This window comes from Trachypithecus francoisi, unplaced genomic scaffold (assembly GCF_009764315.1).
Source record: "Trachypithecus francoisi isolate TF-2019V2 unplaced genomic scaffold, Tfra_2.0 Lachesis_group18, whole genome shotgun sequence".
Classification (NCBI taxonomy): domain Eukaryota; kingdom Metazoa; phylum Chordata; class Mammalia; order Primates; family Cercopithecidae; genus Trachypithecus; species Trachypithecus francoisi.
Genome location: NW_022681463.1, coordinates 67,794,805 through 67,809,831, shown reverse-complemented (window position 1 = coordinate 67,809,831; position 15,027 = coordinate 67,794,805). Strand labels below are relative to the sequence as shown.

General features: G+C 37.0%; 1 protein-coding gene across 4 annotated transcripts in view; it reads right to left on the bottom strand.

The window, feature by feature from the left end:
- The window catches only part of CAB39L (calcium binding protein 39 like), a 137,438-nt gene that overhangs the window by 117,149 nt on the left and 5,262 nt on the right, over window positions 1–15,027 (bottom strand). For all 4 annotated transcript variants that reach the window (XM_033176870.1, XM_033176875.1, XM_033176872.1 and 1 more), the window contains exons 2-3: window positions 5,001–5,137; window positions 4,177–4,252 (exon numbers count right to left, since the gene is read on the bottom strand). The gene's annotated coding sequence lies outside the window, so the exon portion shown is untranslated. The remainder of the gene's footprint in view (window positions 1–4,176; window positions 4,253–5,000; window positions 5,138–15,027) is intronic.

Sequence of the window (15,027 nt, the reverse complement as noted above, 5' to 3'; positions counted from 1 at the left end):
AGAGTGATGCTCCTGCCTCAACCTTTCTAGTAGCTGGCCCTACAGGCATGCCACCATACTGGCTAATTTTTAAAATTTTTTTTAGAGATGAAGTCTTACTATGTTGACCAAGCTGCTCTTGAATTCCTGACCTAAAGCAGTCCTCCTGCCTCACCCTCTCAAGTAGCTGAAATTACAGGCATGAGTCACTGCACCCAGCAAAAAGTTATCATTTTTGACAACACTAATACTATAGTAATTTGCTTAACCCACTATCACTGACATTAGGTTATTTCCCATTTGTCACTCCCATAGTCAATCCTATCAAAATATTTTCATGCATTATTTTTCCCTCCTTACTTAGTTTATTTCATTAGGAAAAAATACCACAAATTGGTTGACTGGGTCAAAACATACATACATTTTTAGAATTTTGCTATATGCCGATTTCTAAAAGCAATTTAACATAGTTTAGTTAACTAAAGATGCTATCAGCATGAGTATACCATGAGGTTCACCAAAACCTCACCATCCCCAATACCTTGCTGAATTCTTGCTTATTTAGAATGAAATAAAATGCTCTAATGTTCTCTTATTGTTTTAATTTGCATCTGATTACCTGTGGGATCAAACACTCCTTTTTGTGTTTTTTACTTTCTTCTTATGAGAACTATAAATTTTGTATCTGTATTTAATTTACTAGAGTCTTGAGATTTCTCTTATAAAATTTAATAAGTTCTTTATTTCTCATAAACATGCTGTTATTTGGTTCAAATATTTCTTCTAATGTTACCTTTTTTATTTTGGTTTTACCAACATTCGTTTGTACAAAAAATGTTATATAATAATTCTATTCTATAAAATGTTCTTCAGCGTTTTGGTTTGTTTTTTTCACTCCAAAATGGAAAAGTTACCAGCTCTCCACAAAGTTGATAAACACGCTACCAGCTATAATACTTATTCTCCTTTTAATCAGCCTGGGGTTTATTTTGATCTATGATATTCAATTTAAATTTCGTTGCAGAATTCAAAAATTGTACTTAACTAAAGATGCCCTTTTGCATGCTGCTAACTGCTATAGATAGTTGGGCAGATTAAGATAACCCAAATAATATGGAACTACTATAAATAATACAAATGCTGTGAATTTAACTATAAAATCTGCTACAGGAAATCAGTAAGGCATGTGTAAACATTACCTTAAAGAGACAAAACAGCTCCCAGACCCACACAAGGTGGTTATAACCTAATTGAAAGTGCTCTAACATTCTCTATTTTAGAAGATGAATGGGTCGTTCAGAAGGGGCACTGGTCAGTCATTGGCGTATAGGGCAGGGAAAAAAGTTACTGAGTTTTTCTCCTTTTTCAATTAATTCTTCCTACTAACTATACATTTCTCTTTTCAAGAATCATTTTCAAGAGGTTTTTAGCTTCCTGTGTTTGTTATGTGGTACTCCCGCTCTCCTTTATTTAAGAAGTTAATGATTTTAGTTATTTCTTATTTTATCCTAGAGATTAAACTTTTTCTCAAGTACACTCCGGGTGAGTTGTCTAGTCTCAGGGTCTGGATGTTTCTGATCTGGAGGTGAGACTGGTATTGATATGGCTGCCTAAGGCTATCTTTGCTGATGTTATCAAATCTTTGAATCCTAATTCGTAATTCCTGTTAATACTGCAAGTGTCATACCTGTTCTCTTCATATTTTCATAGAATTGCACTGAAAGGCTTAATGGTCATATAATCCAAATAGAAACTCAATCTGCAAGCCTTTCACATGAATTATTATCAAGACATGCTCCTCTATTCACTATTTCTATTTTCTGGCTTTATTTCTTTAAAAAGTGTTCTGTTAAGAAATAATTAACAATAAGCTGCACATATTTAAAGTGTACAACTCAAAAAGTTTGGACATATGTGTATTTACCCGTGAAACCATCATCACATCAACATAGTGAACCTCCTAAATCTTTCCTGACCTTCTGAATTCCTTTCCTCCCTTCCCTTGCTGTCCCCTCTGCATTTGATATGCTTCCATTGCTATACTTATATTTTTCAGAATTTTTAATAAGTGTAATATATTCTTTTTTGTCTGGCTTATTTCACATAGCATAATTGTTCTGGGGTTCATCCACTTTGTTACAAATATTGCTGAGGAGTATTCCATTGTATAGATATACCACAATTTTGTTATTCAATTAGCTGTTGATAACCACTTTGGCAAACAGTTTTAGCAGTTTCTTAAAAAATAAAAAAAGGCTGAGCGTGGTGGCTCATGCCTGTAATCCCAGCACTTTGGGAGGTCGAGGTGGGCAGATCACTTGAGGTCAGGAGTTCCAGACCAGCCTGGCCACCATGGTGAAACCCCATCGCTACTAAAAATACAAAAATTACCTGGGCTTGATCACAGAAGTAGCACACTTCTGTAATCCCACCTACTTATGAGGCTGAGGCAGGAAAATTGCTTGAACCTGGGAGGTGGAGGTTGCAGTGAGCCAAAATTGCACCACTGCACTCCAGCCTGGACAACAGAGTGAGACTCCGTCTTAAAAAAAATAAAAATAAAAAATAAAAAAATCTACCTACCATTCCATTCCTAGGAATTCACTCAAAAGAAAAGAATGCATATGTCCATATAAAAACTTATGCATGAAGATTCATAGGATCTTTATCTGTATTAGCTAAACATTAGAAACAATTCATCTCCATCTACACATGCATAGATAAACAAATTGTGGTATATTCATAAAGCGGCATACTACTTGGCAATAAGGAATAAACGATTAATATACATTACAGACAATATGGATAAATCTCAAAATACCTAAGCTGAGTAAAAGCAAAACAAAAAAAATGAGTATTTATTTCTTGCCAATTCTTTTTTTAATGCACCTGGTCACTTTACAGCCTCTTACTCTTTATGTTTTATAATTCCTATTTTATTTATTGAACATATTAAACCATGTACATATGTATGTACATACATACATACATACCTACAAGCTCTCGATCTGTTGCCCAGGCTGGAGTGCAGTGGCGTGACCATGGCTCACTGAAGCCTCGACCCCCGGGCTCCAGCAATCCTCCCACCTCAGCCTCCTGAATAGCTGGGACTATAGGTGCACACCACCACACCCAGCTAATTCTATTTATTGTAGAGACAGGGTTCCACTATATAGCCCAGGCTGGTCTTGAACTCCTAGGCTCTAGCCCAGGCTGGTCTTGAACTCCTGGGCTCAATCGATCCTCTTGCCTTAGTCTCCCAAAGTGTTATAAGTGTGAGACTGTAAGTGTGAGCTACTGCAACTGGCCATAAACATATTTATTTCATGTAATGTGTATTTCTAATAATTGAAATCTCTATAGATCTGTTTCAGTTGTTTGCTGTTTCTGCTGACTCTTGCTCTTAGTGTTTTGATTTTTTCCCCCTTGCTACATTTTGTAATTTTAAAAAATGTGAATGAGCTTACTTGTTAGAATTTTAACTACAATTATTTGACGACTGCATTGATAGTACATTCCTCCATGGAATTCCTCCAAGGATGATTTTTTATTGTTTTTACCAGGTACCTGAGAGTATTACAGACTGAGGTCCAATTTAAATTAAAATCCTCCACTCGTGGAGTTTTAGAAACTATAAAAATGGTGTAAATTAAGGCCCCAAATTCATGTGAATGTGAGCTGATAACCAAGAATTATTAGGGAAGATTGTAAGTCTACCCAGAACTGAGTATCTTTGCAAGACAGTCTCTGATCAGGCTTCTTACCTTATATGGGACCCAGGGATCTTTTTCTCTAGTCCTCATCCTGCTCCTTACACAAAGCTTCTATGCCAACAGAAATCCATGGATGCCCTCAAAGTATTCAGTGACTTCAGCACCTGCTTATCTCACAGGATATATTATACTTGTTTTGTTTCTAGCCCCAGAAAGTTCCCCTTATTTTCTTAATGGGCTCATCCATTCATGTAAAAGGATATTTTTTATACTGAATCTAGTACTTCACATGGTTGGTGGAGGGAGGAATTCAGGCTCTCTAGTCTATCATACTGCTACAAATCAGTCTACCATTTCTGCAACTGCTTTATAAAATTTAAATATAATATTATATTTATTCCTGATACATTTTATTTTGGTATGTTGAGTATAGTCTACAGGTCTGTCAAGAGCACTTAAAATCTTGATTATCATAGTAGCTTACCTTAGAAGTTGTATATCATTTGCAAATTTGTTTAAACCTTCTTAGCCTTCACCAAAGTCACTGATCACCACAGCTTCTGTCAAAAAGAAAAGCTTTAAAATTAATCTGTAAAATCTTTATAGCAAATCCAACATATTTTCTTATTGCTCTCAGTTATATATTAAAATTCCAGTTGCAAATTAAATTTCCATTACAAATTACAAATTAAAACTCTCAGTTACAAATTAAATTTCCATCATAATCAAATACTAATACATCAAATTAAAACAGGTAAATTTTCATATCCCAATAACTTCAAGTGGCAGACCTTTCAAATAGTAGTATTGAACTGAATGAAAAATATATTTATCATCAAGGTAAACCAGTAGAAGTATAAAGCGTTGGCTTGGGTAAAGGGGGCTCTAGTACCTCTGAAATCTCCAACAGCCCCCACCTTCAAAAGGAAGAAACATAATTTATTTAAACTAGTATCTTAAAGGTCGGTGTTTACAAAAAGGCTGTGTGAAGGCTTTCCTGACTGAAGGATACTTTCTTCCCCTTAGATATTCAGTAAAATTTTAGCTCTTTCATATTTCTATTGCTTCATAGCACAAAACATAGACGGTCACTGAAGGGTCATAAAGGGAAGCTTTGATAGGTTTCTTGCTTTTAATGACATCATGAAAACCCATACCTGCTAGATTTTTTTCTTTTCTACCTCATCACTTTTAGTTCACACCTTTACTAATTTCAGTCACCAACGGCAATTTCTGTAAAATCTATCTCCATCACAAGAGTGTGTATGTGTGTGCTTGTTTCCCCATCAGAAATAAAAGAAAACTTACACTTCTCTCCTTTAGCGCATTGCTCTTGCATGAAGAATGAATAAACCACTGATTTGGGGTTTGCATCTTTTCGTTCTGAGCAGCAACTTAGAATCTTTGCTCCTGATATTCTTTCTTCTCAGTATTTGATGGATATCCTGCAATAACGTAGGAAAAACAGCACAGGCTTTGGAGTCACATCAATCTGGGTTTAAATCTCAATCTTCTACTTAGTAACTGGCTAATCTGAAGCAAATTTTTAATCTCTCTGACCCTAGTGGGAAAATAAGATGGGTCTCAATGTATAGCTGCAAGAAACAAATGATATAGCATCTACACAGTGTCAGCAAAGTGCCCACCATATAACACAAACTCTATTATGTTAGCTTTCCTGTGTAATTTTATGCTTCATTTTCACTTTACTCAAAGGAATTTCCAGACTAAATTTTAAGTTATAGCCTTGATAAATTTTATGGTTTTGTCCAACAATTATCAACATTTTAGGCCAGGTGTACTGGCTCACACCTGTAATCCCAGCACTTTGGGAGGCCGAGGCAGGAGGATTGAGCCCGGGAGTTTGGGACCAGCCTGACCAATATAGTGAGACCTTGTCTCTACAAAAATAAAATTTTTAAAAAATTTAAAAAATGAAAACATTTTTCAACACTTAATGCTTTCAAAATAGCAGCGCATCAATAATACTACTACTGAATATATCCCACCAAAAAAGTACATTTCAGAATCTATGTTATAGAGTCACTAGAATTTGTTCCTTTTCGTGTGTGGTTATGTCACCAAAATGTGATATAGTCATGTAAACTTATTTCAGTTCCTTTTCAGATTTTTCTTTCATTCTACCTTTTTATTTAATCCCACTTTTGAATATGTACACATACATGATGATTTAGGGTTAAAACTACAGAAACAACTTCTATTTAGAGAAATCTCTCTTCTGTTGTTGGCACCTTTACCCTGCTCCTTCCTTTTGCGGATAGACTCCATAATTTTCAATGCCTTTGTTTTTTCCACTTCCTAATGTATTCTACAGATCATTCTCTGTTGGTATATAGAGACTTTCTCCCTTCTTTTTTATGACCTCTATGGAAAGAGGATGACTTGGAAGGGGCACCATCTACCTGGAGACTGTTGCACTGTCTGGATACACCTCAGTTTATGCAATCAGTTCTCTATTAAGGGACATTTTGGTTATGTCCGATCTTTTGCAAATGCAAGTAATATGCTGCTGTGACTAACCTCCCTTTGACTATTCTCTCCCACGCAGTTTATGCTTATGTATTCTTACCAGCACTGTATCAAAGTACCTATTTCCCCACAGTCTACAGGGCATATTGTGTAACTTTTGGATTTTGTTGAGAAACGCTTTAGCATAGTTTTAATTTGTATTTTTCTTTGTATGACTGAAGGTGGAATATCTTTTATTTTATTTTATTTTTGAGATGAAGTCTTGCTGTGTTGCCCAGGCTGGAGTGCAGTGGCACGGTCTGGGCTCACTGCAGCCTCCGCCTCCCAGGTTCAAGCAATTCTCCTCCCTCAGCCTCCCCAGTAGCTGGGATTATAGGTGCTCACCACTCTATGCCCAGCTAATTTTTGTATTTTTAGTAGAGGTGGGGGTTTCACCATGTTGGCCAGGCTGGTCTCGAACTCCTGACCTCAAGTGATCTGCCCGCCTTGGCCTCCCAAAGTGCTAGGGTTACAGGTGTGAGTCACCACGCCCAGTCTGGAACATCTTTTATATGTCTGTCATGTGCATTTCTTTTTCATATCTTTGACCCATTTTCCTACTGGGTTGATGGTCTTATTCGCCTGGAATTTTAGGAAGTTGTTTTCACCAAGGAGGTTAGTTCTTTGTGATGTAAGTCCAAATATTTTTCTCCATTTTGTTGCTTGCCTTTTGACTTCGCTCATGGCATTTTTCACCATTTAAATACTTTTTTATTAATATAGTAGGATTTACCATGGTTTTTTTTTTTTTAAGAATGAGTCATAGTTATAAAATCCTTGGTTTACACTTTTATAGACTTTAAATTTGCTGTTCCATGGCTGTTTTGCTTTGTATGTTGCTGTTTAGAAGCCTGTTGCTAACCTCTCCTTTCTGTCTGGAAGCCCAGAGGAATTTTTCTTCATCATTTTGAAAGTCCAGTTGTTTTACTAGGACATGACTTGGAACTAACCATTCTGGATCAATTTTCCCAGTACACAATGAGCCTTTTCAACACGTAGATTGGAGTCATCTCTTATTTCCAGAATGTTTTCATGGATTGAAGCTTAACTATTAGCTTTGCTATTGTTTTTTTCTTCTTAGGAACTCTACTTTTACTTATCTTCTATATTAATCACTTTCTATTACTTTTTAACCTTTCTTCATTTAATTTTCATTCTCTTCGTTGTTTGCATACCTTTTCTCAATGCTCCTTATATTCAGTCCAGTCTTTTCTATGTACCTTGGAATTTAGCTACATTTTTTTCTTTATTTTATTTATTTATTTTTTTTGAGACAGGAGTCTCTATATTGCCCAGACTGGCCTCAAACTCCTGGGCTCAAGCCTCTCAAATAGCTGGAACTACAGGCATGCACCACTGCATCTGGCTTTAACTTCATTTTAAAAGCCAATTTTTCTTCTGATTCATTTTATTTCCTGGGTTCAGTAAATTCACTTTTCATATCTTCCTCTTTTTGTCCATTTGTTTTGCAGTTTTGAATTTGGATTTGAGACTTTTTATCTCTACAAATGCTAGTTTAAGGATATTTTAAATTCTTGTGCTGTAGTTTTGTGCTGTAGTTTTCCTTAGTGCTATAGTTGGATGTTTCAGGAAGACTTTTCATGAGCTAAAATTTTTTAAAAACTTTTTTTCTTATTTTTTGTAGAGACTAGGTCTCACTATACTGCCCAGACTGTACTCGAACTCCTGGACTCAAGTGATCCACCCACCTTGGCCTCTCAAAGGGTTGGGATTACAGCCGTGAGCCACTGTGCCCGGCCCAGTTGAAATGTTTTGACTATCGTTTTGTTTTCTAGCTAAAGTAACTTTATATAGATGTTGCCTGCCATCTTCTGTTCACCTTGAAGTATTTTATTTTTCCTAAACCAGATATAGTTGTGTACAGGTAAAGCAAGGAATTTAGATGATTTAACTGGATTTCTTAGTCAATAGTACCTAATAAAGTGTTTTTTTGTTTGTTTTTAATTAATGACTCCTTTTTGGGTGGCAGAAATGATTATTTTCTATTATGTTTCACCAAGATTCTTAATTTCTACTACCTCTTCTCTTTATCATCAAGGCTCCAGGTAGATGGTGATCCTTCCAAGGCACCCTCTTTCCTTTCCCCAGAAGCAGTACTTTCCCGAGACTGCCTCTTTGGTCTCATTTTCCTTCAAGTCTCTTATTTCGTCTAATGGATCTCACACCTCTTCTCACTTCTCTATTCAGGGTGGGGCTTTCTCTTTCTCAGAATTAGCTGTATTCTGCTACCCACTAGGTCCCGCAACCTCTCCTCTTTTTTAGTTTCCACCTCACTCGCCACTTCTCCATGGATTCTGCTAGACTGCAGTGTTGATTTCCCTGCATGCCCACAGACATTTTGCTAGCTATTAATGTATGCTTACGTATCAATAAATTTGTATGGCTCTTCTCTTGTTAATCTACTGTTAGTTCAGTTCAGCCAACTCAGTTATCAAACCTTCAAAAGGGAAATTTAAGCTTCCCTGCAAATTGCTGGTTATTATTTAATATTATTATTACTTTGACACAGGGTCTCACTCTGTTGCCCAGGCTAGAGTGCAGTGGTGCAATCACAGCTCACTGTAGCCCTGACCTCCTGGGCTCAAGAGATCCTCCGACCTCTCAGCCTGCTAAGTACCTGGGACTACAGGTGTGTGCCACTATGCCCAGCGACTTTTTTTTATTTTTTATTTTTTTTAAGAGATGAGGTTTCACCATTTTGCCCAAGCTGGTCTCCAACTTCTGGGCTCAAGCAATCTTCCTGCCTTAGCCCCGCAAAGTGCTGTGATTACAGGCATTAGCCACCATGCCCAGCTGGTATTATTTTTATTAATGTTCTACCTTGCACTTAAAAGTATGTTTAAGCTTCTACCTGTCAGTTTCAAGGGCTATCTTTTTGCTCCTAGCTAATTCCTAAGAGGCAAACAACCTTATTCTACTTCTCATTCACCCTCCTCTTTTCCTCCCATTTTTTTTGTGGGTTATTTCTACAATGTCAGACCATGCAATATTTACATACTATTTTATCATCATTATCCCCATCTTTTAATCTTGATGCTACACACAAAATATATTCAATTTGCTCACCACCAGATCTTATGTTGAAGATTTTCCAATCATTTCCTGGTTGTCTGAAATCTGTTCTCTAGTATACCCTTCAGAAGGATTCATGGGAACAATTATAGCCATTTTCCTTGAACTATTTCATATTCATAAATGTTTGTCAATGCCCTGAATTCTTGAAGGGTAGTTTGGTGAGATAGGAATTATTTTATTTCTTTGAATAAATACTTTCTTAATACCTGACATAAAATGTTGCCACCAAAAATCCAATCTGATTTTCTTTGCAAGTGATCTGCTTTTTATTTCCCTCATCAATGCAAAAAGGGTTTATTTTTTAAAATTCAGCAATTTTACAGGACCACATCTCAGCGTTAACTGTTGTGGGTTAATTTCTCCAGGTTTACAGGGTGGCTTTCAACATATGTTACATTTAAACCTACTTTAATGTTAAGCGTTCTTGAATTATATTCCTAATAGCTGTTCTGGTCCATTGCTTTGGCTTACTTTATGTGTAAAATAAGTAACATAAAATTTACTCTTTTAAAGTATTCAGTAAGTGGCATTAAGTATATTCAGTGTTACATAAACATCACCACAATCCTTTGGCTTACATTTGGGGAACTCCATTTATATTTATTCTGGCTCTCTTTGCCAGTCTTGTCACCTCTTGACTCCCTTTAAAAAATCTTTTTATTTTCTTCATTTTTCTATTTTTCTTATTGTACTTTCTGCAATGTATATGCTCTCTTGGTTTCTTTCTAATGTAATTACCATTTTAAACTGTCTCCTTTTTCTTAATCTTTTATTGAGTTTTGTCTGCTCTCATTGCACCATAGAAGGTCTAGCCATCTCACTTTTTTTTTTCCCTGAAAACATGGAAAACGGTGAATTTTATTTACTTTTTTATAGTTTCAAGTTTTCTTTTAGATTTGGGGGTACATGTGCAGGTTTGTTACATGGGTATACTGTGTAATGATGAAGTCTGGAGTATGACTGATCCTGTCATCCAGGTACTGGGCATTGTACTCAACAGTTAGTTTTTCAACCCTTATTGCATTCCTTCCCTGCATAGTATTCCACGGTTTATATGTAACCAGTCCATCCCTGATGGACACACAGGTTGATTCCACATCTTTGCTATTGTGACTAGCACTATGATGAACATATGAGTGCATGTATCTTTTTGGTAGAACAGTTTCTTTTGGATATACACCCAAAAATGGGATTGCTGGTCAAATGGTAGTTCTGAGTTCTTTGAGAAACCTTCAAACTGATTTCCACAGTGGCTGAACTAATTTACAATGCCACCAACCGTGTGTAAGTGTTCCTTTTTCTCTGCAGCCTCGCCCACATACATTGTTTTTTGACTTGTTAATAACAGCCATTCTGACTGGTGTGAGATGATGTCTCATTAAGGTTTTGATTTGCATTTCTCTGGTGATTAGTGATGTGGAACATTTTTTCATCTGTTTATTGGCTACTTGTTCTTTTGAGAAGTATCTGTTGATGTCTTTTGACCACTTTTTAATGGGGTTTCTTTTTTTGCTTGTTACTTCCTTATAGATTCTGGATATTAGACCTTTGTCAGATGCATAGTTTGCAAACATTTTCTCCTATTCTATAGGTTATCTGTTTGCTCTGTTAATAGTTTCTTTTACTGTGCAGAAGTTCTTTAGTTTAATTAGGTCCTACTCGTCAACTTTTGTTTTTGTTGCAATTGCTTTTGAGGACTTAGTCATAAATTCTTTCCCAAGGCTGATGCCCAGAATGTTTCCTAGATTTTTTTCCTAGGATTCTTAGAGTTCTTAAATTTAAATCTTTAATCTATCTTGAATTGATTTTTGTATGTGGTGTAGGGTAGAAGTTCAGTTTTAGTCTTCCACGCATGGCTAGCCAGTTATCCCAGCACCATTTCTTGAATAGGAAGTTCTTTCTCCGTTGCTTCCTTTTGTCAATTTTGTTGACAATCAGATGGCTGTGGGTGTACAGCTCTATTTCCGGGTTCTCTATTCTGCTCCATTGGCCTATATGTCTGTTTTTGTACCAGTACCATGCTGTTTTGGTTACTGTAGCCTCAAAGTATAGTTTGAAACAATCTACACATTCAACAGCACTGCATGTGTAGATTGTTTCGGGCAGTATGGCAATTTTAATGATATTGATTCTTCCAATCTATGAACATGGAGTGTTTTTCCATTTCTTTGTGTCATCAATGATTTCTTTCAGCAGTGTCTTATAGTTCTTGTATAGATCTTTCATCTCCTTGGTTAGAGGTATTCCTAGGCAGAGTGAGTGAGTGTGTGTGTGTGTGTGGTGTGTGTGTGTGTGTGTGTGTATGGCTATCGTAAACAGGACTGCATTCTTGATTTGGCTCTCAGCTCCAACATTATTGGTGTAGAAACGCTACCAATTTTTGCACAGTTTGTATCCTGAAACTTACTGAAGTTATCAGTTCCAAGAGCCTTTGGTGAAGTCTTTAGGGTTTTCCAGGTATACAATCAGACCATCAGCGAAGATAGTCTGACTTCTTTTCCTCTGTAGATGCCTTTTGTTTCTCTTGCCTGATTGCTCTGGCTAGAACTTCCTACCTATCTCATGTCTGAGCTATTCTTATTTCTGATTTATGTGGTTCTTTCAAAGATTTCATCTTTTCCTTAAATTCTCTTAGCTTATTCTGAAATATTTAGATTGTCATTTTCATCTGCTTTGTGGCCACATTTTTGGGGTATGTTTTCATAATCTTATGTAATGTTTTATAGCTTATTTTAATGATTTTCTTATAATAATTTAGTATATATATTCCATTTTGCCATATATTTATATAACTATATACTAAAAGGAGGTTCCAGGCTAGGTACGTTGGCTTATGCCTATAATGCTAGCACTTCGGGAAGCCAAGGCAGGAGGATCACTTGAGTCCAGGAGTTTGAGACCAGCCTGGATAACATAGAGAGATGCCATCTCTACAAAAAGTTAGCCAGGCATGGTGGCACGTATCTATAGTGTCAGCTACTCTTTAGGCTGAGGAGGTAGGTTCACTTGAGCCTGGGGGGTCAAGGCTGTAGCAAGCTGTGATCATGCCACTGTATTCCAACCTGGGAAATATAGCAAGATCCCATCTCTAAAGAAAATAAAAAGGAGGTTCCTATGTTACTGTATGGACATGCTGGAGTTTTAAAAAAAATCTATTTCTTAGTGGAATCTGGTTGTTTCCAGTTTTGGCCAATTACAAATAAAATTGCTATAAATATTTGCAGAACAGCCAATATAGGTTTTCATTTCACTTTTCATCAGAAAAGCACAATCATCAAAGGGGAAATCAAAACTACAATGAGGCCGGGCGCGGTGGCTCAAGCCTGTAATCCCAGCACTTTGGGAGGCCAAGACGGGCGGATCACGAGGTCAGGAGATCGAGACCATCCTGGCTAACACGGTGAAACCCCATCTCTACTAAAAAAAACTACAAAAAACTAGCCCGGCGAGGTGGCGGTGCCTGTAGTCCCAGCTACCCGGGAGGCTGAGGCAGGAGAATGGCGTGAACCTGGGAGGCGGAGCTTGCAGTGAGCTGAGATCCAGCCACAGCACTCCAGCCTGGGTGACAGAGCGAGACTCCGTCTCAAAAAAAAAAAAAAAAAAAAAACTACGAGATACCCCTCCATACCTCATATAAAGGCTAAAAATTTTAACTGATAATGCCAAGTGCCGACAAGGATGAAAAACTACTGGAACTCTCTCATCTTGCTGGTAGATTTCAATCTAGAGTGGGCTTGCTAGATCATGTGATAAGGATATGTTTAATTTTATAACAAACTGTCAAATTGTCTTCTAGGTGGCTGTACTATTTGCAGTCTCACCAGCAAGACTAAGGTTTCTCCTTGTTTTGTATCCTTGCCAGGAAATGTATTGTTTGTTTTGACATTCTGAGTAACAGGTTGTGTACTAGTATCTCACTGTGGTTTTAATTTGCGTTTTTCCAATGATAGTGGTTTTAATTTGCATTTTCCCAATGACTATTCTATACTTTTTTCATTTAACACAAAATGGTAACCACTTTCCTATGACATTCAGTAGTCTATGCCACTACCCTTTGAAAACGTTCCTTTTAAAAGACTGAAAAATATGATGATGGGATGTGTCATAATTTATAAAACCATTCTTCTACCATTAGATATGTTATTTCCAATTTTTCACAAGTACAAAGTTACACTGTGATTATAAAGCTTTGATTCTATCTCTACTTCCTTACAAGTTTCTTAGAAAAGGTCAAAAGGTATATGAACTTTTGTTTCTTGATGCATTTTGACAAACTGCTTTCTAAAAAAGTTATACAAGTGTAGTTTTGCACAAACAGTGACTAAGGATTTCTATCTCCCTATATCACATATTATATTATTTTATAGAGGTTTAAGAAATAATTTCATTATTTCTTTAATTACAATTGTTTTTCATGTAAGCCATTTGTTCTTGTTATCATAAGCATATTTATGTAGTTTGTTCATTTTCTATCAGGGTATTGATGCTTTCATTTGCTGATTTCTAAGAGATGAGCACATTCTCCAAAGGTATAGATTACACTTTTCATGTAAAGCCTAATAGGCCTACTCTGGCAGCTTCTCACTCCATTCTTTATTCAACTTGAAATATACTTCAAATGAGCAAACATTTATCAAATGTCAACTGCATACACTTTGTTAGACTCCAGAAGGAGTCCTGCCTCCCAAGGAGTTATTTTGTTTCTCACATTATGAAATATGCATACATTAAGAATTTGAGTACAGCAAACCCTTGAACAATGGGGATTAGAGGTACACTCCCTAGCCCATGCAGTCTCCTGCTCCCCCAATAACTAATAGCCTACTGTTGACTAGAAGCCTTACTGATAACATAAAGAATCTATTAACACATTTTGCATTTTGCAAAATATAGAACATTTTCCCATCTGCAGGTGTAGCCGCAGCTTCATGAATTTTCTTTTTTCTTCTTCTTCTTCTTTTTTTTTTTTTTTTTTTTTTTTTTTTTGAGACGGAGTCTCGCTCTGTTGCCCAGGCTGGAGTGCAGTGGCCAGACCTCAGCTCACTGCAAACTCCGCCTCCTGGGTTTACGCCATTCTCCTGCCTCAGCCTCCCAAGTAGCTGGGACTACAGGCGCCCGCCACCTCGCCCGGCTAGTTTTTTGTATTTTTTAGTAGAGACGGGGTTTCACCGTGTTAGTCAGGATGGTCTCGATCTCCTGACCTCGTGATCCGCCCGTCTCGGCCTCCCAAAGTGCTGGGATTACAGGCTTGAGCCACCGCGCCCGGCCTCTTTTTTTTTTTTTTTTTTACAATGATCCTTATGTTGGATTCATTTATCTTGAAATGGCAGGCAAAAGCAGCTTCGGACCTTAATCTACAGTACATATGAAGCACTTAAACTGTTTCTTTTAATGTCATGACTTTTCTCTGCTTCCTGCAGGGACTTCCAGCATCACTAGAGGTACTTTGTATGGGTCCCATGGTGTTATTCAAGGTTTATGGTATTGCACTAATCATGAAAAATACGTGAGAACTGCAAGATCACTTTACACTGCCATGCACAATTTACTGGAGAGATGAGCTGCTCACATGGAGATGATCAGCATCACAGGGCTTTTCAAGCAGATACTCACAGCACTTCACTTCACTACAACAGCAACCAGAGTGACCTACAAAATTATTATGGTAGTACAGTAAGTACCATAGTCATTTACCATGTACTGCAGTCAT